The sequence below is a fragment of the Schistocerca piceifrons genome, chromosome 5 (assembly GCF_021461385.2).
Source record: "Schistocerca piceifrons isolate TAMUIC-IGC-003096 chromosome 5, iqSchPice1.1, whole genome shotgun sequence".
NCBI lineage: Eukaryota > Metazoa > Arthropoda > Insecta > Orthoptera > Acrididae > Schistocerca > Schistocerca piceifrons.
The window spans coordinates 599,622,529-599,643,315 of record NC_060142.1 but is presented as its reverse complement, the minus strand read 5'-3'; the positions used below and the strand labels follow the sequence as shown (position 1 = coordinate 599,643,315).

Sequence of the window (20,787 nt, the reverse complement as noted above, 5' to 3'; positions counted from 1 at the left end):
CCCCAAATTGGTACTTCATCATACTGAATCTTGCAGCCCTCGACCAGATATCGGATTTGGCACACAGCTGCTGCTGGGGGTGTCCACATTGCCGTTTTCCAAATCTCTTGAATGTTTCGCCCTTGCGATCGACGACGAGCGTCGGCCCACCAAAAGTTTGCGGTCTGCACAATCCTGACCTAGTGCACAGCTTGTGGGACAGCGTGGCTCGACTGCGAAATGCGCCTTTCGGCTCGTCTCTCTGGCTACAGTATGCTGTTGTCCACAGTGGCACTGGCGTTGCCCATGGGGCTTCATGTAAGGCGACTGCACGTCGCTCGGCCAACAGCGGCCTACTGCAGACCGACACTTAAGAGACACCAAATACAAATCGACATCGAGAGACAGGCCCTGTCATATGGCACTCGCGACGTATATGCTGAAATTGAATGTAAAGAATGCGTCTTTTGTAGTGGGCGTCCCTCTACTGCAGTGTCACACATGACGAATAAAAAGGAAAACAGTAGAACGTCTGTGTAGGGCCATGTTTTTACCTACAGTGTCACTTGGCTGAATGTGTATAAGGCTCTGTGGCATCACTCAAACGCAGCCAAATTGTCACACTAGCTGTGTATCTCTAACAAAGTTGACGTATGTCCTCACCTCGGTGCCGGTTAAAACGATTTCGCCCCCGGGTGGGCTCGAACCACCAACCTTTCGGTTAACAGCCGAACGCGCTAGCCGATTGCGCCACGGAGGCCTTGACTTTGGCTTCCTTGTGCTCTGTATATCAACGCAATTCGTATACCTTCTGCAGGAATCTCGCAGAATGGTAGCATTTGCTTACGCCTCTTCACATGGATAACGTGCATGCACACTGTAGCGAGGCTCGTAAACGAATGACATCGCCAAGCATGACATTATACTACAAAATGCATACAAACCAATGTTCAACCTATGCATTCAGAAAACCTCTGAGGCCAGTAGAATACTTGTCATAGGTTGTAGAACATCCCTTTCATTCAGTGTACTGCCATGTGTTAGATGCTGCTCGAGATAGCTCCGCTCCTTGCAGGAAGGTTTAAAAAAATGAATGCCTTCTGTGAGGTTCGAACTCACGACCCCTGGTTTACGAGACCAGTGCTCTACCACTGAGCTAAGAATGCGGCAGCTTAGCGTTTGTGAGCTATCCCCAAATTGGTACTTCATCATACTGAATCTTGCAGCCCTCGACCAGATATCGGATTTGGCACACAGCTGCTGCTGGGGGTGTCCACATTGCCGTTTTCCAAATCTCTTGAATGTTTCGCCCTTGCGATCGACGACGAGCGTCGGCCCACTAAAAGTTTGCGGTCTGCACAATCCTGACCTAGTGCACAGCTTGTGGGACAGCGTGGCTCGACTGCGAAATGCGCCTTTCGGCTCGTCTCTCTGGCTACAGTATGCTGTTGTCCACAGTGGCACTGGCGTTGCCCATGGGGCTTCATGTAAGGCGACTGCACGTCGCTCGGCCAACAGCGGCCTACTGCAGACCGACACTTAAGAGACACCAAATACAAATCGACATCGAGAGACAGGCCCTGTCATATGGCACTCGCGACGTATATGCTGAAATTGAATGTAAAGAATGCGTCTTTTGTAGTGGGCGTCCCTCTACTGCAGTGTCACACATGACGAATAAAAAGGAAAACAGTAGAACGTCTGTGTAGGGCCATGTTTTTACCTACAGTGTCACTTGGCTGAATGTGTATAAGGCTCTGTGGCATCACTCAAACGCAGCCAAATTGTCACACTAGCTGTGTATCTCTAACAAAGTTGACGTATGTCCTCACCTCGGTGCCGGTTAAAACGATTTCGCCCCCGGGTGGGCTCGAACCACCAACCTTTCGGTTAACAGCCGAACGCGCTAGCCGATTGCGCCACGGAGGCCTTGACTTTGGCTCCCTTGTGCTCTGTATATCAACGCAATTCGTATACCTTCTGCAGGAATCTCGCAGAATGGTAGCATTTGCTTACGCCTCTTCACATGGATAACGTGCATGCACACTGTAGCGAGGCTCGTAAACGAATGACATCGCCAAGCATGACATTATACTACAAAATGCATACAAACCAATGTTCAACCTATGCATTCAGAAAACCTCTGAGGCCAGTAGAATACTTGTCATAGGTTGTAGAACATTCCTTTCATTCAGTGTACTGCCATGTGTTAGATGCTGCTCGAGATAGCTCCGCTCCTTGCAGGAAGGTTTAAAAAATGAATGCCTTCTGTGAGGTTCGAACTCACGACCCCTGGTTTACGAGACCAGTGCTCTACCACTGAGCTAAGAAGGCGGCAGCTTAGCGTTTGTGAGCTATCCCCAAATTGGTACTTCATCATACTGAATCTTGCAGCCCTCGACCAGATATCGGATTTGGCACACAGCTGCTGCTGGGGGTGTCCACATTGCCGTTTTCCAAATCTCTTGAATGTTTCGCCCTTGCGATCGACGACGAGCGTCGGCCCACCAAAAGTTTGCGGTCTGCACAATCCTGACCTAGTGCACAGCTTGTGGGACAGCGTGGCTCGACTGCGAAATGCGCCTTTCGGCTCGTCTCTCTGGCTACAGTATGCTGTTGTCCACAGTGGCACTGGCGTTGCCCATGGGGCTTCATGTAAGGCGACTGCACGTCGCTCGGCCAACAGCGGCCTACTGCAGACCGACACTTAAGAGACACCAAATACAAATCGACATCGAGAGACAGGCCCTGTCATATGGCACTCGCGACGTATATGCTGAAATTGAATGTAAAGAATGCGTCTTTTGTAGTGGGCGTCCCTCTACTGCAGTGTCACACATGACGAATAAAAAGGAAAACAGTAGAACGTCTGTGTAGGGCCATGTTTTTACCTACAGTGTCACTTGGCTGAATGTGTATAAGGCTCTGTGGCATCACTCAAACGCAGCCAAATTGTCACACTAGCTGTGTATCTCTAACAAAGTTGACGTATGTCCTCACCTCGGTGCCGGTTAAAACGATTTCGCCCCCGGGTGGGCTCGAACCACCAACCTTTCGGTTAACAGCCGAACGCGCTAGCCGATTGCGCCACGGAGGCCTTGACTTTGGCTCCCTTGTGCTCTGTATATCAACGCAATTCGTATACCTTCTGCAGGAATCTCGCAGAATGGTAGCATTTGCTTACGCCTCTTCACATGGATAACGTGCATGCACACTGTAGCGAGGCTCGTAAACGAATGACATCGCCAAGCATGACATTATACTACAAAATGCATACAAACCAATGTTCAACCTATGCATTCAGAAAACCTCTGAGGCCAGTAGAATACTTGTCATAGGTTGTAGAACATCCCTTTCATTCAGTGTACTGCCATGTGTTAGATGCTGCTCGAGATAGCTCCGCTCCTTGCAGGAAGGTTTAAAAAATGAATGCCTTCTGTGAGGTTCGAACTCACGACCCCTGGTTTACGAGACCAGTGCTCTACCACTGAGCTAAGAAGGCGGCAGCTTAGCGTTTGTGAGCTATCCCCAAATTGGTACTTCATCATACTGAATCTTGCAGCCCTCGACCAGATATCGGATTTGGCACACAGCTGCTGCTGGGGGTGTCCACATTGCCGTTTTCCAAATCTCTTGAATGTTTCGCCCTTGCGATCGACGACGAGCGTCGGCCCACCAAAAGTTTGCGGTCTGCACAATCCTGACCTAGTGCACAGCTTGTGGGACAGCGTGGCTCGACTGCGAAATGCGCCTTTCGGCTCGTCTCTCTGGCTACAGTATGCTGTTGTCCACAGTGGCACTGGCGTTGCCCATGGGGCTTCATGTAAGGCGACTGCACGTCGCTCGGCCAACAGCGGCCTACTGCAGACCGACACTTAAGAGACACCAAATACAAATCGACATCGAGAGACAGGCCCTGTCATATGGCACTCGCGACGTATATGCTGAAATTGAATGTAAAGAATGCGTCTTTTGTAGTGGGCGTCCCTCTACTGCAGTGTCACACATGACGAATAAAAAGGAAAACAGTAGAACGTCTGTGTAGGGCCATGTTTTTACCTACAGTGTCACTTGGCTGAATGTGTATAAGGCTCTGTGGCATCACTCAAACGCAGCCAAATTGTCACACTAGCTGTGTATCTCTAACAAAGTTGACGTATGTCCTCACCTCGGTGCCGGTTAAAACGATTTCGCCCCCGGGTGGGCTCGAACCACCAACCTTTCGGTTAACAGCCGAACGCGCTAGCCGATTGCGCCACGGAGGCCTTGACTTTGGCTCCCTTGTGCTCTGTATATCAACGCAATTCGTATACCTTCTGCAGGAATCTCGCAGAATGGTAGCATTTGCTTACGCCTCTTCACATGGATAACGTGCATGCACACTGTAGCGAGGCTCGTAAACGAATGACATCGCCAAGCATGACATTATACTACAAAATGCATACAAACCAATGTTCAACCTATGCATTCAGAAAACCTCTGAGGCCAGTAGAATACTTGTCATAGGTTGTAGAACATCCCTTTCATTCAGTGTACTGCCATGTGTTAGATGCTGCTCGAGATAGCTCCGCTCCTTGCAGGAAGGTTTAAAAAATGAATGCCTTCTGTGAGGTTCGAACTCACGACCCCTGGTTTACGAGACCAGTGCTCTACCACTTAGCTAAGAAGGCGGCAGCTTAGCGTTTGTGAGCTATCCCCAAATTGGTACTTCATCATACTGAATCTTGCAGCCCTCGACCAGATATCGGATTTGGCACACAGCTGCTGCTGGGGGTGTCCACATTGCCGTTTTCCAAATCTCTTGAATGTTTCGCCCTTGCGATCGACGACGAGCGTCGGCCCACCAAAAGTTTGCGGTCTGCACAATCCTGACCTAGTGCACAGCTTGTGGGACAGCGTGGCTCGACTGCGAAATGCGCCTTTCGGCTCGTCTCTCTGGCTACAGTATGCTGTTGTCCACAGTGGCACTGGCGTTGCCCATGGGGCTTCATGTAAGGCGACTGCACGTCGCTCGGCCAACAGCGGCCTACTGCAGACCGACACTTAAGAGACACCAAATACAAATCGACATCGAGAGACAGGCCCTGTCATATGGCACTCGCGACGTATATGCTGAAATTGAATGTAAAGAATGCGTCTTTTGTAGTGGGCGTCCCTCTACTGCAGTGTCACACATGACGAATAAAAAGGAAAACAGTAGAACGTCTGTGTAGGGCCATGTTTTTACCTACAGTGTCACTTGGCTGAATGTGTATAAGGCTCTGTGGCATCACTCAAACGCAGCCAAATTGTCACACTAGCTGTGTATCTCTAACAAAGTTGACGTATGTCCTCACCTCGGTGCCGGTTAAAACGATTTCGCCCCCGGGTGGGCTCGAACCACCAACCTTTCGGTTAACAGCCGAACGCGCTAGCCGATTGCGCCACGGAGGCCTTGACTTTGGCTCCCTTGTGCTCTGTATATCAACGCAATTCGTATACCTTCTGCAGGAATCTCGCAGAATGGTAGCATTTGCTTACGCCTCTTCACATGGATAACGTGCATGCACACTGTAGCGAGGCTCGTAAACGAATGACATCGCCAAGCATGACATTATACTACAAAATGCATACAAACCAATGTTCAACCTATGCATTCAGAAAACCTCTGAGGCCAGTAGAATACTTGTCATAGGTTGTAGAACATTCCTTTCATTCAGTGTACTGCCATGTGTTAGATGCTGCTCGAGATAGCTCCGCTCCTTGCAGGAAGGTTTAAAAAATGAATGCCTTCTGTGAGGTTCGAACTCACGACCCCTGGTTTACGAGACCAGTGCTCTACCACTGAGCTAAGAAGGCGGCAGCTTAGCGTTTGTGAGCTATCCCCAAATTGGTACTTCATCATACTGAATCTTGCAGCCCTCGACCAGATATCGGATTTGGCACACAGCTGCTGCTGGGGGTGTCCACATTGCCGTTTTCCAAATCTCTTGAATGTTTCGCCCTTGCGATCGACGACGAGCGTCGGCCCACTAAAAGTTTGCGGTCTGCACAATCCTGACCTAGTGCACAGCTTGTGGGACAGCGTGGCTCGACTGCGAAATGCGCCTTTCGGCTCGTCTCTCTGGCTACAGTATGCTGTTGTCCACAGTGGCACTGGCGTTGCCCATGGGGCTTCATGTAAGGCGACTGCACGTCGCTCGGCCAACAGCGGCCTACTGCAGACCGACACTTAAGAGACACCAAATACAAATCGACATCGAGAGACAGGCCCTGTCATATGGCACTCGCGACGTATATGCTGAAATTGAATGTAAAGAATGCGTCTTTTGTAGTGGGCGTCCCTCTACTGCAGTGTCACACATGACGAATAAAAAGGAAAACAGTAGAACGTCTGTGTAGGGCCATGTTTTTACCTGCAGTGTCACTTGGCTGAATGTGTATAAGGCTCTGTGGCATCACTCAAACGCAGCCAAATTGTCACACTAGCTGTGTATCTCTAACAAAGTTGACGTATGTCCTCACCTCGGTGCCGGTTAAAACGATTTCGCCCCCGGGTGGGCTCGAACCACCAACCTTTCGGTTAACAGCCGAACGCGCTAGCCGATTGCGCCACGGAGGCCTTGACTTTGGCTCCCTTGTGCTCTGTATATCAACGCAATTCGTATACCTTCTGCAGGAATCTCGCAGAATGGTAGCATTTGCTTACGCCTCTTCACATGGATAACGTGCATGCACACTGTAGCGAGGCTCGTAAACGAATGACATCGCCAAGCATGACATTATACTACAAAATGCATACAAACCAATGTTCAACCTATGCATTCAGAAAACCTCTGAGGCCAGTAGAATACTTGTCATAGGTTGTAGAACATTCCTTTCATTCAGTGTACTGCCATGTGTTAGATGCTGCTCGAGATAGCTCCGCTCCTTGCAGGAAGGTTTAAAAAATGAATGCCTTCTGTGAGGTTCGAACTCACGACCCCTGGTTTACGAGACCAGTGCTCTACCACTGAGCTAAGAAGGCGGCAGCTTACTGTTTGTGAGCTATCCCCAAATTGGTACTTCATCATACTGAATCTTGCAGCCCTCGACCAGATATCGGATTTGGCACACAGCTGCTGCTGGGGGTGTCCACATTGCCGTTTTCCAAATCTCTTGAATGTTTCGCCCTTGCGATCGACGACGAGCGTCGGCCCACTAAAAGTTTGCGGTCTGCACAATCCTGACCTAGTGCACAGCTTGTGGGACAGCGTGGCTCGACTGCGAAATGCGCGTTTCGGCTCGTCTCTCTGGCTACAGTATGCTGTTGTCCACAGTGGCACTGGCGTTGCCCATGGGGCTTCATGTAAGGCGACTGCACGTCGCTCGGCCAACAGCGGCCTACTGCAGACCGACACTTAAGAGACACCAAATACAAATCGACATCGAGAGACAGGCCCTGTCATATGGCACTCGCGACGTATATGCTGAAATTGAATGTAAAGAATGCGTCTTTTGTAGTGGGCGTCCCTCTACTGCAGTGTCACACATGACGAATAAAAAGGAAAACAGTAGAACGTCTGTGTAGGGCCATGTTTTTACCTACAGTGTCACTTGGCTGAATGTGTATAAGGCTCTGTGGCATCACTCAAACGCAGCCAAATTGTCACACTAGCTGTGTATCTCTAACAAAGTTGACGTATGTCCTCACCTCGGTGCCGGTTAAAACGATTTCGCCCCCGGGTGGGCTCGAACCACCAACCTTTCGGTTAACAGCCGAACGCGCTAGCCGATTGCGCCACGGAGGCCTTGGCTTTGGCTCCCTTGTGCTCTGTATATCAACGCAATTCGTATACCTTCTGCAGGAATCTCGCAGAATGGTAGCATTTGCTTACGCCTCTTCACATGGATAACGTGCATGCACACTGTAGCGAGGCTCGTAAACGAATGACATCGCCAAGCATGACATTATACTACAAAATGCATACAAACCAATGTTCAACCTATGCATTCAGAAAACCTCTGAGGCCAGTAGAATACTTGTCATAGGTTGTAGAACATTCCTTTCATTCAGTGTACTGCCATGTGTTAGATGCTGCTCGAGATAGCTCCGCTCCTTGCAGGAAGGTTTAAAAAATGAATGCCTTCTGTGAGGTTCGAACTCACGACCCCTGGTTTACGAGACCAGTGCTCTACCACTGAGCTAAGAAGGCGGCAGCTTAGCGTTTGTGAGCTATCCCCAAATTGGTACTTCATCATACTGAATCTTGCAGCCCTCGACCAGATATCGGATTTGGCACACAGCTGCTGCTGGGGGTGTCCACATTGCCGTTTTCCAAATCTCTTGAATGTTTCGCCCTTGCGATCGACGACGAGCGTCGGCCCACCAAAAGTTTGCGGTCTGCACAATCCTGACCTAGTGCACAGCTTGTGGGACAGCGTGGCTCGACTGCGAAATGCGCCTTTCGGCTCGTCTCTCTGGCTACAGTATGCTGTTGTCCACAGTGGCACTGGCGTTGCCCATGGGGCTTCATGTAAGGCGACTGCACGTCGCTCGGCCAACAGCGGCCTACTGCAGACCGACACTTAAGAGACACCAAATACAAATCGACATCGAGAGACAGGCCCTGTCATATGGCACTCGCGACGTATATGCTGAAATTGAATGTAAAGAATGCGTCTTTTGTAGTGGGCGTCCCTCTACTGCAGTGTCACACATGACGAATAAAAAGGAAAACAGTAGAACGTCTGTGTAGGGCCATGTTTTTACCTACAGTGTCACTTGGCTGAATGTGTATAAGGCTCTGTGGCATCACTCAAACGCAGCCAAATTGTCACACTAGCTGTGTATCTCTAACAAAGTTGACGTATGTCCTCACCTCGGTGCCGGTTAAAACGATTTCGCCCCCGGGTGGGCTCGAACCACCAACCTTTCGGTTAACAGCCGAACGCGCTAGCCGATTGCGCCACGGAGGCCTTGACTTTGGCTCCCTTGTGCTCTGTATATCAACGCAATTCGTATACCTTCTGCAGGAATCTCGCAGAATGGTAGCATTTGCTTACGCCTCTTCACATGGATAACGTGCATGCACACTGTAGCGAGGCTCGTAAACGAATGACATCGCCAAGCATGACATTATACTACAAAATGCATACAAACCAATGTTCAACCTATGCATTCAGAAAACCTCTGAGGCCAGTAGAATACTTGTCATAGGTTGTAGAACATCCCTTTCATTCAGTGTACTGCCATGTGTTAGATGCTGCTCGAGATAGCTCCGCTCCTTGCAGGAAGGTTTAAAAAATGAATGCCTTCTGTGAGGTTCGAACTCACGACCCGTGGTTTACGAGACCAGTGCTCTACCACTGAGCTAAGAATGCGGCAGCTTAGCGTTTGTGAGCTATCCCCAAATTGGTACTTCATCATACTGAATCTTGCAGCCCTCGACCAGATATCGGATTTGGCACACAGCTGCTGCTGGGGGTGTCCACATTGCCGTTTTCCAAATCTCTTGAATGTTTCGCCCTTGCGATCGACGACGAGCGTCGGCCCACCAAAAGTTTGCGGTCTGCACAATCCTGACCTAGTGCACAGCTTGTGGGACAGCGTGGCTCGACTGCGAAATGCGCCTTTCGGCTCGTCTCTCTGGCTACAGTATGCTGTTGTCCACAGTGGCACTGGCGTTGCCCATGGGGCTTCATGTAAGGCGACTGCACGTCGCTCGGCCAACAGCGGCCTACTGCAGACCGACACTTAAGAGACACCAAATACAAATCGACATCGAGAGACAGGCCCTGTCATATGGCACTCGCGACGTATATGCTGAAATTGAATGTAAAGAATGCGTCTTTTGTAGTGGGCGTCCCTCTACTGCAGTGTCACACATGACGAATAAAAAGGAAAACAGTAGAACGTCTGTGTAGGGCCATGTTTTTACCTACAGTGTCACTTGGCTGAATGTGTATAAGGCTCTGTGGCATCACTCAAACGCAGCCACATTGTCACACTAGCTGTGTATCTCTAACAAAGTTGACGTATGTCCTCACCTCGGTGCCGGTTAAAACGATTTCGCCCCCGGGTGGGCTCGAACCACCAACCTTTCGGTTAACAGCCGAACGCGCTAGCCGATTGCGCCACGGAGGCCTTGACTTTGGCTCCCTTGTGCTCTGTATATCAACGCAATTCGTATACCTTCTGCAGGAATCTCGCAGAATGGTAGCATTTGCTTACGCCTCTTCACATGGATAACGTGCATGCACACTGTAGCGAGGCTCGTAAACGAATGACATCGCCAAGCATGACATTATACTACAAAATGCATACAAACCAATGTTCAACCTATGCATTCAGAAAACCTCTGAGGCCAGTAGAATACTTGTCATAGGTTGTAGAACATTCCTTTCATTCAGTGTACTGCCATGTGTTAGATGCTGCTCGAGATAGCTCCGCTCCTTGCAGGAAGGTTTAAAAAATGAATGCCTTCTGTGAGGTTCGAACTCACGACCCCTGGTTTACGAGACCAGTGCTCTACCACTGAGCTAAGAAGGCGGCAGCTTAGCGTTTGTGAGCTATCCCCAAATTGGTACTTCATCATACTGAATCTTGCAGCCCTCGACCAGATATCGGATTTGGCACACAGCTGCTGCTGGGGGTGTCCACATTGCCGTTTTCCAAATCTCTTGAATGTTTCGCCCTTGCGATCGACGACGAGCGTCGGCCCACCAAAAGTTTGCGGTCTGCACAATCCTGACCTAGTGCACAGCTTGTGGGACAGCGTGGCTCGACTGCGAAATGCGCCTTTCGGCTCGTCTCTCTGGCTACAGTATGCTGTTGTCCACAGTGGCACTGGCGTTGCCCATGGGGCTTCATGTAAGGCGACTGCACGTCGCTCGGCCAACAGCGGCCTACTGCAGACCGACACTTAAGAGACACCAAATACAAATCGACATCGAGAGACAGGCCCTGTCATATGGCACTCGCGACGTATATGCTGAAATTGAATGTAAAGAATGCGTCTTTTGTAGTGGGCGTCCCTCTACTGCAGTGTCACACATGACGAATAAAAAGGAAAACAGTAGAACGTCTGTGTAGGGCCATGTTTTTACCTACAGTGTCACTTGGCTGAATGTGTATAAGGCTCTGTGGCATCACTCAAACGCAGCCACATTGTCACACTAGCTGTGTATCTCTAACAAAGTTGACGTATGTCCTCACCTCGGTGCCGGTTAAAACGATTTCGCCCCCGGGTGGGCTCGAACCACCAACCTTTCGGTTAACAGCCGAACGCGCTAGCCGATTGCGCCACGGAGGCCTTGACTTTGGCTCCCTTGTGCTCTGTATATCAACGCAATTCGTATACCTTCTGCAGGAATCTCGCAGAATGGTAGCATTTGCTTACGCCTCTTCACATGGATAACGTGCATGCACACTGTAGCGAGGCTCGTAAACGAATGACATCGCCAAGCATGACATTATACTACAAAATGCATACAAACCAATGTTCAACCTATGCATTCAGAAAACCTCTGAGGCCAGTAGAATACTTGTCATAGGTTGTAGAACATTCCTTTCATTCAGTGTACTGCCATGTGTTAGATGCTGCTCGAGATAGCTCCGCTCCTTGCAGGAAGGTTTAAAAAATGAATGCCTTCTGTGAGGTTCGAACTCACGACCCCTGGTTTACGAGACCAGTGCTCTACCACTGAGCTAAGAAGGCGGCAGCTTAGCGTTTGTGAGCTATCCCCAAATTGGTACTTCATCATACTGAATCTTGCAGCCCTCGACCAGATATCGGATTTGGCACACAGCTGCTGCTGGGGGTGTCCACATTGCCGTTTTCCAAATCTCTTGAATGTTTCGCCCTTGCGATCGACGACGAGCGTCGGCCCACCAAAAGTTTGCGGTCTGCACAATCCTGACCTAGTGCACAGCTTGTGGGACAGCGTGGCTCGACTGCGAAATGCGCCTTTCGGCTCGTCTCTCTGGCTACAGTATGCTGTTGTCCACAGTGGCACTGGCGTTGCCCATGGGGCTTCATGTAAGGCGACTGCACGTCGCTCGGCCAACAGCGGCCTACTGCAGACCGACACTTAAGAGACACCAAATACAAATCGACATCGAGAGACAGGCCCTGTCATATGGCACTCGCGACGTATATGCTGAAATTGAATGTAAAGAATGCGTCTTTTGTAGTGGGCGTCCCTCTACTGCAGTGTCACACATGACGAATAAAAAGGAAAACAGTAGAACGTCTGTGTAGGGCCATGTTTTTACCTACAGTGTCACTTGGCTGAATGTGTATAAGGCTCTGTGGCATCACTCAAACGCAGCCACATTGTCACACTAGCTGTGTATCTCTAACAAAGTTGACGTATGTCCTCACCTCGGTGCCGGTTAAAACGATTTCGCCCCCGGGTGGGCTCGAACCACCAACCTTTCGGTTAACAGCCGAACGCGCTAGCCGATTGCGCCACGGAGGCCTTGACTTTGGCTCCCTTGTGCTCTGTATATCAACGCAATTCGTATACCTTCTGCAGGAATCTCGCAGAATGGTAGCATTTGCTTACGCCTCTTCACATGGATAACGTGCATGCACACTGTAGCGAGGCTCGTAAACGAATGACATCGCCAAGCATGACATTATACTACAAAATGCATACAAACCAATGTTCAACCTATGCATTCAGAAAACCTCTGAGGCCAGTAGAATACTTGTCATAGGTTGTAGAACATTCCTTTCATTCAGTGTACTGCCATGTGTTAGATGCTGCTCGAGATAGCTCCGCTCCTTGCAGGAAGGTTTAAAAAATGAATGCCTTCTGTGAGGTTCGAACTCACGACCCCTGGTTTACGAGACCAGTGCTCTACCACTGAGCTAAGAAGGCGGCAGCTTAGCGTTTGTGAGCTATCCCCAAATTGGTACTTCATCATACTGAATCTTGCAGCCCTCGACCAGATATCGGATTTGGCACACAGCTGCTGCTGGGGGTGTCCACATTGCCGTTTTCCAAATCTCTTGAATGTTTCGCCCTTGCGATCGACGACGAGCGTCGGCCCACCAAAAGTTTGCGGTCTGCACAATCCTGACCTAGTGCACAGCTTGTGGGACAGCGTGGCTCGACTGCGAAATGCGCCTTTCGGCTCGTCTCTCTGGCTACAGTATGCTGTTGTCCACAGTGGCACTGGCGTTGCCCATGGGGCTTCATGTAAGGCGACTGCACGTCGCTCGGCCAACAGCGGCCTACTGCAGACCGACACTTAAGAGACACCAAATACAAATCGACATCGAGAGACAGGCCCTGTCATATGGCACTCGCGACGTATATGCTGAAATTGAATGTAAAGAATGCGTCTTTTGTAGTGGGCGTCCCTCTACTGCAGTGTCACACATGACGAATAAAAAGGAAAACAGTAGAACGTCTGTGTAGGGCCATGTTTTTACCTACAGTGTCACTTGGCTGAATGTGTATAAGGCTCTGTGGCATCACTCAAACGCAGCCACATTGTCACACTAGCTGTGTATCTCTAACAAAGTTGACGTATGTCCTCACCTCGGTGCCGGTTAAAACGATTTCGCCCCCGGGTGGGCTCGAACCACCAACCTTTCGGTTAACAGCCGAACGCGCTAGCCGATTGCGCCACGGAGGCCTTGACTTTGGCTCCCTTGTGCTCTGTATATCAACGCAATTCGTATACCTTCTGCAGGAATCTCGCAGAATGGTAGCATTTGCTTACGCCTCTTCACATGGATAACGTGCATGCACACTGTAGCGAGGCTCGTAAACGAATGACATCGCCAAGCATGACATTATACTACAAAATGCATACAAACCAATGTTCAACCTATGCATTCAGAAAACCTCTGAGGCCAGTAGAATACTTGTCATAGGTTGTAGAACATTCCTTTCATTCAGTGTACTGCCATGTGTTAGATGCTGCTCGAGATAGCTCCGCTCCTTGCAGGAAGGTTTAAAAAATGAATGCCTTCTGTGAGGTTCGAACTCACGACCCCTGGTTTACGAGACCAGTGCTCTACCACTGAGCTAAGAAGGCGGCAGCTTAGCGTTTGTGAGCTATCCCCAAATTGGTACTTCATCATACTGAATCTTGCAGCCCTCGACCAGATATCGGATTTGGCACACAGCTGCTGCTGGGGGTGTCCACATTGCCGTTTTCCAAATCTCTTGAATGTTTCGCCCTTGCGATCGACGACGAGCGTCGGCCCACCAAAAGTTTGCGGTCTGCACAATCCTGACCTAGTGCACAGCTTGTGGGACAGCGTGGCTCGACTGCGAAATGCGCCTTTCGGCTCGTCTCTCTGGCTACAGTATGCTGTTGTCCACAGTGGCACTGGCGTTGCCCATGGGGCTTCATGTAAGGCGACTGCACGTCGCTCGGCCAACAGCGGCCTACTGCAGACCGACACTTAAGAGACACCAAATACAAATCGACATCGAGAGACAGGCCCTGTCATATGGCACTCGCGACGTATATGCTGAAATTGAATGTAAAGAATGCGTCTTTTGTAGTGGGCGTCCCTCTACTGCAGTGTCACACATGACGAATAAAAAGGAAAACAGTAGAACGTCTGTGTAGGGCCATGTTTTTACCTACAGTGTCACTTGGCTGAATGTGTATAAGGCTCTGTGGCATCACTCAAACGCAGCCAAATTGTCACACTAGCTGTGTATCTCTAACAAAGTTGACGTATGTCCTCACCTCGGTGCCGGTTAAAACGATTTCGCCCCCGGGTGGGCTCGAACCACCAACCTTTCGGTTAACAGCCGAACGCGCTAGCCGATTGCGCCACGGAGGCCTTGACTTTGGCTCCCTTGTGCTCTGTATATCAACGCAATTCGTATACCTTCTGCAGGAATCTCGCAGAATGGTAGCATTTGCTTACGCCTCTTCACATGGATAACGTGCATGCACACTGTAGCGAGGCTCGTAAACGAATGACATCGCCAAGCATGACATTATACTACAAAATGCATACAAACCAATGTTCAACCTATGCATTCAGAAAACCTCTGAGGCCAGTAGAATACTTGTCATAGGTTGTAGAACATCCCTTTCATTCAGTGTACTGCCATGTGTTAGATGCTGCTCGAGATAGCTCCGCTCCTTGCAGGAAGGTTTAAAAAATGAATGCCTTCTGTGAGGTTCGAACTCACGACCCCTGGTTTACGAGACCAGTGCTCTACCACTGAGCTAAGAAGGCGGCAGCTTAGCGTTTGTGAGCTATCCCCAAATTGGTACTTCATCATACTGAATCTTGCAGCCCTCGACCAGATATCGGATTTGGCACACAGCTGCTGCTGGGGGTGTCCACATTGCCGTTTTCCAAATCTCTTGAATGTTTCGCCCTTGCGATCGACGACGAGCGTCGGCCCACCAAAAGTTTGCGGTCTGCACAATCCTGACCTAGTGCACAGCTTGTGGGACAGCGTGGCTCGACTGCGAAATGCGCCTTTCGGCTCGTCTCTCTGGCTACAGTATGCTGTTGTCCACAGTGGCACTGGCGTTGCCCATGGGGCTTCATGTAAGGCGACTGCACGTCGCTCGGCCAACAGCGGCCTACTGCAGACCGACACTTAAGAGACACCAAATACAAATCGACATCGAGAGACAGGCCCTGTCATATGGCACTCGCGACGTATATGCTGAAATTGAATGTAAAGAATGCGTCTTTTGTAGTGGGCGTCCCTCTACTGCAGTGTCACACATGACGAATAAAAAGGAAAACAGTAGAACGTCTGTGTAGGGCCATGTTTTTACCTACAGTGTCACTTGGCTGAATGTGTATAAGGCTCTGTGGCATCACTCAAACGCAGCCAAATTGTCACACTAGCTGTGTATCTCTAACAAAGTTGACGTATGTCCTCACCTCGGTGCCGGTTAAAACGATTTCGCCCCCGGGTGGGCTCGAACCACCAACCTTTCGGTTAACAGCCGAACGCGCTAGCCGATTGCGCCACGGAGGCCTTGACTTTGGCTCCCTTGTGCTCTGTATATCAACGCAATTCGTATACCTTCTGCAGGAATCTCGCAGAATGGTAGCATTTGCTTACGCCTCTTCACATGGATAACGTGCATGCACACTGTAGCGAGGCTCGTAAACGAATGACATCGCCAAGCATGACATTATACTACAAAATGCATACAAACCAATGTTCAACCTATGCATTCAGAAAACCTCTGAGGCCAGTAGAATACTTGTCATAGGTTGTAGAACATTCCTTTCATTCAGTGTACTGCCATGTGTTAGATGCTGCTCGAGATAGCTCCGCTCCTTGCAGGAAGGTTTAAAAAATGAATGCCTTCTGTGAGGTTCGAACTCACGACCCCTGGTTTACGAGACCAGTGCTCTACCACTGAGCTAAGAAGGCGGCAGCTTAGCGTTTGTGAGCTATCCCCAAATTGGTACTTCATCATACTGAATCTTGCAGCCCTCGACCAGATATCGGATTTGGCACACAGCTGCTGCTGGGGGTGTCCACATTGCCGTTTTCCAAATCTCTTGAATGTTTCGCCCTTGCGATCGACGACGAGCGTCGGCCCACTAAAAGTTTGCGGTCTGCACAATCCTGACCTAGTGCACAGCTTGTGGGACAGCGTGGCTCGACTGCGAAATGCGCCTTTCGGCTCGTCTCTCTGGCTACAGTATGCTGTTGTCCACAGTGGCACTGGCGTTGCCCATGGGGCTTCATGTAAGGCGACTGCACGTCGCTCGGCCAACAGCGGCCTACTGCAGACCGACACTTAAGAGACACCAAATACAAATCGACATCGAGAGACAGGCCCTGTCATATGGCACTCGCGACGTATATGCTGAAATTGAATGTAAAGAATGCGTCTTTTGTAGTGGGCGTCCCTCTACTGCAGTGTCACACATGACGAATAAAAAGGAAAACAGTAGAACGTCTGTGTAGGGCCATGTTTTTACCTACAGTGTCACTTGGCTGAATGTGTATAAGGCTCTGTGGCATCACTCAAACGCAGCCAAATTGTCACACTAGCTGTGTATCTCTAACAAAGTTGACGTATGTCCTCACCTCGGTGCCGGTTAAAACGATTTCGCCCCCGGGTGGGCTCGAACCACCAACCTTTCGGTTAACAGCCGAACGCGCTAGCCGATTGCGCCACGGAGGCCTTGACTTTGGCTCCCTTGTGCTCTGTATATCAACGCAATTCGTATACCTTCTGCAGGAATCTCGCAGAATGGTAGCATTTGCTTACGCCTCTTCACATGGATAACGTGCATGCACACTGTAGCGAGGCTCGTAAACGAATGACATCGCCAAGCATGACATTATACTACAAAATGCATACAAACCAATGTTCAACCTATGCATTCAGAAAACCTCTGAGGCCAGTAGAATACTTGTCATAGGTTGTAGAACATCCCTTTCATTCAGTGTACTGCCATGTGTTAGATGCTGCTCGAGATAGCTCCGCTCCTTGCAGGAAGGTTTAAAAAATGAATGCCTTCTGTGAGGTTCGAACTCACGACCCCTGGTTTACGAGACCAGTGCTCTACCACTGAGCTAAGAAGGCGGCAGCTTAGCGTTTGTGAGCTATCCCCAAATTGGTACTTCATCATACTGAATCTTGCAGCCCTCGACCAGATATCGGATTTGGCACACAGCTGCTGCTGGGGGTGTCCACATTGCCGTTTTCCAAATCTCTTGAATGTTTCGCCCTTGCGATCGACGACGAGCGTCGGCCCACCAAAAGTTTGCGGTCTGCACAATCCTGACCTAGTGCACAGCTTGTGGGACAGCGTGGCTCGACTGCGAAATGCGCCTTTCGGCTCGTCTCTCTGGCTACAGTATGCTGTTGTCCACAGTGGCACTGGCGTTGCCCATGGGGCTTCATGTAAGGCGACTGCACGTCGCTCGGCCAACAGCGGCCTACTGCAGACCGACACTTAAGAGACACCAAATACAAATCGACATCGAGAGACAGGCCCTGTCATATGGCACTCGCGACGTATATGCTGAAATTGAATGTAAAGAATGCGTCTTTTGTAGTGGGCGTCCCTCTACTGCAGTGTCACACATGACGAATAAAAAGGAAAACAGTAGAACGTCTGTGTAGGGCCATGTTTTTACCTACAGTGTCACTTGGCTGAATGTGTATAAGGCTCTGTGGCATCACTCAAACGCAGCCAAATTGTCACACTAGCTGTGTATCTCTAACAAAGTTGACGTATGTCCTCACCTCGGTGCCGGTTAAAACGATTTCGCCCCCGGGTGGGCTCGAACCACCAACCTTTCGGTTAACAGCCGAACGCGCTAGCCGATTGCGCCACGGAGGCCTTGACTTTGGCTCCCTTGTGCTCTGTATATCAACGCAATTCGTATACCTTCTGCAGGAATCTCGCAGAATGGTAGCATTTGCTTACGCCTCTTCACATGGATAACGTGCATGCACACTGTAGCGAGGCTCGTAAACGAATGACATCGCCAAGCATGACATTATACTACAAAATGCATACAAACCAATGTTCAACCTATGCATTCAGAAAACCTCTGAGGCCAGTAGAATACTTGTCATAGGTTGTAGAACATTCCTTTCATTCAGTGTACTGCCATGTGTTAGATGCTGCTCGAGATAGCTCCGCTCCTTGCAGGAAGGTTTAAAAAATGAATGCCTTCTGTGAGGTTCGAACTCACGACCCCTGGTTTACGAGACCAGTGCTCTACCACTGAGCTAAGAAGGCGGCAGCTTAGCGTTTGTGAGCTATCCCCAAATTGGTACTTCATCATACTGAATCTTGCAGCCCTCGACCAGATATCGGATTTGGCACACAGCTGCTGCTGGGGGTGTCCACATTGCCGTTTTCCAAATCTCTTGAATGTTTCGCCCTTGCGATCGACGACGAGCGTCGGCCCACCAAAAGTTTGCGGTCTGCACAATCCTGACCTAGTGCACAGCTTGTGGGACAGCGTGGCTCGACTGCGAAATGCGCCTTTCGGCTCGTCTCTCTGGCTACAGTATGCTGTTGTCCACAGTGGCACTGGCGTTGCCCATGGGGCTTCATGTAAGGCGACTGCACGTCGCTCGGCCAACAGCGGCCTACTGCAGACCGACACTTAAGAGACACCAAATACAAATCGACATCGAGAGACAGGCCCTGTCATATGGCACTCGCGACGTATATGCTGAAATTGAATGTAAAGAATGCGTCTTTTGTAGTGGGCGTCCCTCTACTGCAGTGTCACACATGACGAATAAAAAGGAAAACAGTAGAACGTCTGTGTAGGGCCATGTTTTTACCTACAGTGTCACTTGGCTGAATGTGTATAAGGCTCTGTGGCATCACTCAAACGCAGCCAAATTGTCACACTAGCTGTGTATCTCTAACAAAGTTGACGTATGTCCTCACCTCGGTGCCGGTTAAAACGATTTCGCCCCCGGGTGGGCTCGAACCACCAACCTTTCGGTTAACAGCCGAACGCGCTAGCCGATTGCGCCACGGAGGCCTTGACTTTGGCTCCCTTGTGCTCTGTATATCAACGCAATTCGTATACCTTCTGCAGGAATCTCGCAGAATGGTAGCATTTGCTTACGCCTCTTCACATGGATAACGTGCATGCACACTGTAGCGAGGCTCGTAAACGAATGACATCGCCAAGCATGACATTATACTACAAAATGTATACAAACCAATGTTCAACCTATGCATTCAGAAAACCTCTGAGGCCAGTAGAATACTTGTCATAGGTTGTAGAACATCCCTTTCATTCAGTGTACTGCCATGTGTTAGATGCTGCTCGAGATAGCTCCGCTCCTTGCAGGAAGGTTTAAAAAATGAATGCCTTCTGTGAAGTTCGAACTCACGACCCCTGGTTTACGAGACCAGTGCTCTACCACTGAGCTAAGAAGGCGGCAGCTTAGCGTTTGTGAGCTATCCCCAAATTGGTACTTCATCATACTGAATCTTGCAGCCCTCGACCAGATATCGGATTTGGCACACAGCTGCTGCTGGGGGTGTCCACATTGCCGTTTTCCAAATCTCTTGAATGTTTCGCCCTTGCGATCGACGACGAGCGTCGGCCCACCAAAAGTTTGCGGTCTGCACAATCCTGACCTAGTGCACAGCTTGTGGGACAGCGTGGCTCGACTGCGAAATGCGCCTTTCGGCTCGTCTCTCTGGCTACAGTATGCTGTTGTCCACAGTGGCACTGGCGTTGCCCATGGGGCTTCATGTAAGGCGACTGCACGTCGCTCGGCCAACAGCGGCCTACTGCAGACCGACACTTAAGAGACACCAAATACAAATCGACATCGAGAGACAGGCCCTGTCATATGGCACTCGCGACGTATATGCTGAAATTGAATGTAAAGAATGCGTCTTTTGTAGTGGGCGTCCCTCTACTGCAGTGTCACACATGACGAATAAAAAGGAAAACAGTAGAACGTCTGTGTAGGGCCATGTTTTTACCTACAGTGTCACTTGGCTGAATGTGTATAAGGCTCTGTGGCATCACTCAAACGCAGCCAAATTGTCACACTAGCTGTGTATCTCTAACAAAGTTGACGTATGTCCTCACCTCGGTGCCGGTTAAAACGATTTCGCCCCCGGGTGGGCTCGAACCACCAACCTTTCGGTTAACAGCCGAACGCGCTAGCCGATTGCGCCACGGAGGCCTTGACTTTGGCTCCCTTGTGCTCTGTATATCAACGCAATTCGTATACCTTCTGCAGGAATCTCGCAGAATGGTAGCATTTGCTTACGCCTCTTCACATGGATAACGTGCATGCACACTGTAGCGAGGCTCGTAAACGAATGACATCGCCAAGCATGACATTATACTACAAAATGCATACAAACCAATGTT

The 20,787-nt window shown here is 49.9% G+C and overlaps 35 non-coding genes across 35 annotated transcripts; all 35 read right to left on the bottom strand.

Annotated features, from left to right (window-relative positions):
* Positions 1–665: 665 nt before the first annotated feature.
* Positions 666–739, bottom strand: Trnan-guu. Its single transcript has one exon. It is a non-coding gene; the product is annotated as a tRNA-Asn (tRNA).
* Positions 740–1,073: 334 nt separating this feature from the next.
* Trnat-cgu lies at positions 1,074–1,145 on the bottom strand. Its single transcript has one exon. It is a non-coding gene; the product is annotated as a tRNA-Thr (tRNA).
* A 689-nt stretch (positions 1,146–1,834) lies between these two features.
* On the bottom strand, positions 1,835–1,908 carry Trnan-guu. Its single transcript has one exon. It is a non-coding gene; the product is annotated as a tRNA-Asn (tRNA).
* A 333-nt stretch (positions 1,909–2,241) lies between these two features.
* Positions 2,242–2,313, bottom strand: Trnat-cgu. The gene has a single exon. It is a non-coding gene; the product is annotated as a tRNA-Thr (tRNA).
* Positions 2,314–3,002: 689 nt separating this feature from the next.
* Trnan-guu lies at positions 3,003–3,076 on the bottom strand. Its single transcript has one exon. It is a non-coding gene; the product is annotated as a tRNA-Asn (tRNA).
* A 333-nt stretch (positions 3,077–3,409) lies between these two features.
* Trnat-cgu lies at positions 3,410–3,481 on the bottom strand. Its single transcript has one exon. It is a non-coding gene; the product is annotated as a tRNA-Thr (tRNA).
* A 689-nt stretch (positions 3,482–4,170) lies between these two features.
* Positions 4,171–4,244, bottom strand: Trnan-guu. The gene has a single exon. It is a non-coding gene; the product is annotated as a tRNA-Asn (tRNA).
* A 333-nt stretch (positions 4,245–4,577) lies between these two features.
* Trnat-cgu lies at positions 4,578–4,649 on the bottom strand. Its single transcript has one exon. It is a non-coding gene; the product is annotated as a tRNA-Thr (tRNA).
* A 689-nt stretch (positions 4,650–5,338) lies between these two features.
* On the bottom strand, positions 5,339–5,412 carry Trnan-guu. Its single transcript has one exon. It is a non-coding gene; the product is annotated as a tRNA-Asn (tRNA).
* Positions 5,413–5,745: 333 nt separating this feature from the next.
* Trnat-cgu lies at positions 5,746–5,817 on the bottom strand. Its single transcript has one exon. It is a non-coding gene; the product is annotated as a tRNA-Thr (tRNA).
* A 689-nt stretch (positions 5,818–6,506) lies between these two features.
* Trnan-guu lies at positions 6,507–6,580 on the bottom strand. Its single transcript has one exon. It is a non-coding gene; the product is annotated as a tRNA-Asn (tRNA).
* Positions 6,581–6,913: 333 nt separating this feature from the next.
* On the bottom strand, positions 6,914–6,985 carry Trnat-cgu. Its single transcript has one exon. It is a non-coding gene; the product is annotated as a tRNA-Thr (tRNA).
* A 689-nt stretch (positions 6,986–7,674) lies between these two features.
* Positions 7,675–7,748, bottom strand: Trnan-guu. The gene has a single exon. It is a non-coding gene; the product is annotated as a tRNA-Asn (tRNA).
* Positions 7,749–8,081: 333 nt separating this feature from the next.
* On the bottom strand, positions 8,082–8,153 carry Trnat-cgu. The gene has a single exon. It is a non-coding gene; the product is annotated as a tRNA-Thr (tRNA).
* Positions 8,154–8,842: 689 nt separating this feature from the next.
* On the bottom strand, positions 8,843–8,916 carry Trnan-guu. Its single transcript has one exon. It is a non-coding gene; the product is annotated as a tRNA-Asn (tRNA).
* Positions 8,917–9,249: 333 nt separating this feature from the next.
* Positions 9,250–9,321, bottom strand: Trnat-cgu. Its single transcript has one exon. It is a non-coding gene; the product is annotated as a tRNA-Thr (tRNA).
* Positions 9,322–10,010: 689 nt separating this feature from the next.
* On the bottom strand, positions 10,011–10,084 carry Trnan-guu. Its single transcript has one exon. It is a non-coding gene; the product is annotated as a tRNA-Asn (tRNA).
* A 333-nt stretch (positions 10,085–10,417) lies between these two features.
* Positions 10,418–10,489, bottom strand: Trnat-cgu. The gene has a single exon. It is a non-coding gene; the product is annotated as a tRNA-Thr (tRNA).
* Positions 10,490–11,178: 689 nt separating this feature from the next.
* On the bottom strand, positions 11,179–11,252 carry Trnan-guu. The gene has a single exon. It is a non-coding gene; the product is annotated as a tRNA-Asn (tRNA).
* Positions 11,253–11,585: 333 nt separating this feature from the next.
* On the bottom strand, positions 11,586–11,657 carry Trnat-cgu. Its single transcript has one exon. It is a non-coding gene; the product is annotated as a tRNA-Thr (tRNA).
* A 689-nt stretch (positions 11,658–12,346) lies between these two features.
* Trnan-guu lies at positions 12,347–12,420 on the bottom strand. Its single transcript has one exon. It is a non-coding gene; the product is annotated as a tRNA-Asn (tRNA).
* Positions 12,421–12,753: 333 nt separating this feature from the next.
* Positions 12,754–12,825, bottom strand: Trnat-cgu. The gene has a single exon. It is a non-coding gene; the product is annotated as a tRNA-Thr (tRNA).
* A 689-nt stretch (positions 12,826–13,514) lies between these two features.
* Positions 13,515–13,588, bottom strand: Trnan-guu. Its single transcript has one exon. It is a non-coding gene; the product is annotated as a tRNA-Asn (tRNA).
* Positions 13,589–13,921: 333 nt separating this feature from the next.
* Trnat-cgu lies at positions 13,922–13,993 on the bottom strand. Its single transcript has one exon. It is a non-coding gene; the product is annotated as a tRNA-Thr (tRNA).
* Positions 13,994–14,682: 689 nt separating this feature from the next.
* On the bottom strand, positions 14,683–14,756 carry Trnan-guu. The gene has a single exon. It is a non-coding gene; the product is annotated as a tRNA-Asn (tRNA).
* Positions 14,757–15,089: 333 nt separating this feature from the next.
* Positions 15,090–15,161, bottom strand: Trnat-cgu. The gene has a single exon. It is a non-coding gene; the product is annotated as a tRNA-Thr (tRNA).
* A 689-nt stretch (positions 15,162–15,850) lies between these two features.
* Positions 15,851–15,924, bottom strand: Trnan-guu. The gene has a single exon. It is a non-coding gene; the product is annotated as a tRNA-Asn (tRNA).
* A 333-nt stretch (positions 15,925–16,257) lies between these two features.
* Trnat-cgu lies at positions 16,258–16,329 on the bottom strand. Its single transcript has one exon. It is a non-coding gene; the product is annotated as a tRNA-Thr (tRNA).
* Positions 16,330–17,018: 689 nt separating this feature from the next.
* On the bottom strand, positions 17,019–17,092 carry Trnan-guu. The gene has a single exon. It is a non-coding gene; the product is annotated as a tRNA-Asn (tRNA).
* A 333-nt stretch (positions 17,093–17,425) lies between these two features.
* Positions 17,426–17,497, bottom strand: Trnat-cgu. Its single transcript has one exon. It is a non-coding gene; the product is annotated as a tRNA-Thr (tRNA).
* Positions 17,498–18,186: 689 nt separating this feature from the next.
* Trnan-guu lies at positions 18,187–18,260 on the bottom strand. The gene has a single exon. It is a non-coding gene; the product is annotated as a tRNA-Asn (tRNA).
* A 333-nt stretch (positions 18,261–18,593) lies between these two features.
* Positions 18,594–18,665, bottom strand: Trnat-cgu. The gene has a single exon. It is a non-coding gene; the product is annotated as a tRNA-Thr (tRNA).
* A 689-nt stretch (positions 18,666–19,354) lies between these two features.
* Trnan-guu lies at positions 19,355–19,428 on the bottom strand. The gene has a single exon. It is a non-coding gene; the product is annotated as a tRNA-Asn (tRNA).
* A 333-nt stretch (positions 19,429–19,761) lies between these two features.
* Positions 19,762–19,833, bottom strand: Trnat-cgu. The gene has a single exon. It is a non-coding gene; the product is annotated as a tRNA-Thr (tRNA).
* A 689-nt stretch (positions 19,834–20,522) lies between these two features.
* Trnan-guu lies at positions 20,523–20,596 on the bottom strand. The gene has a single exon. It is a non-coding gene; the product is annotated as a tRNA-Asn (tRNA).
* Between the last annotated feature and the right edge of the window lie 191 nt (positions 20,597–20,787).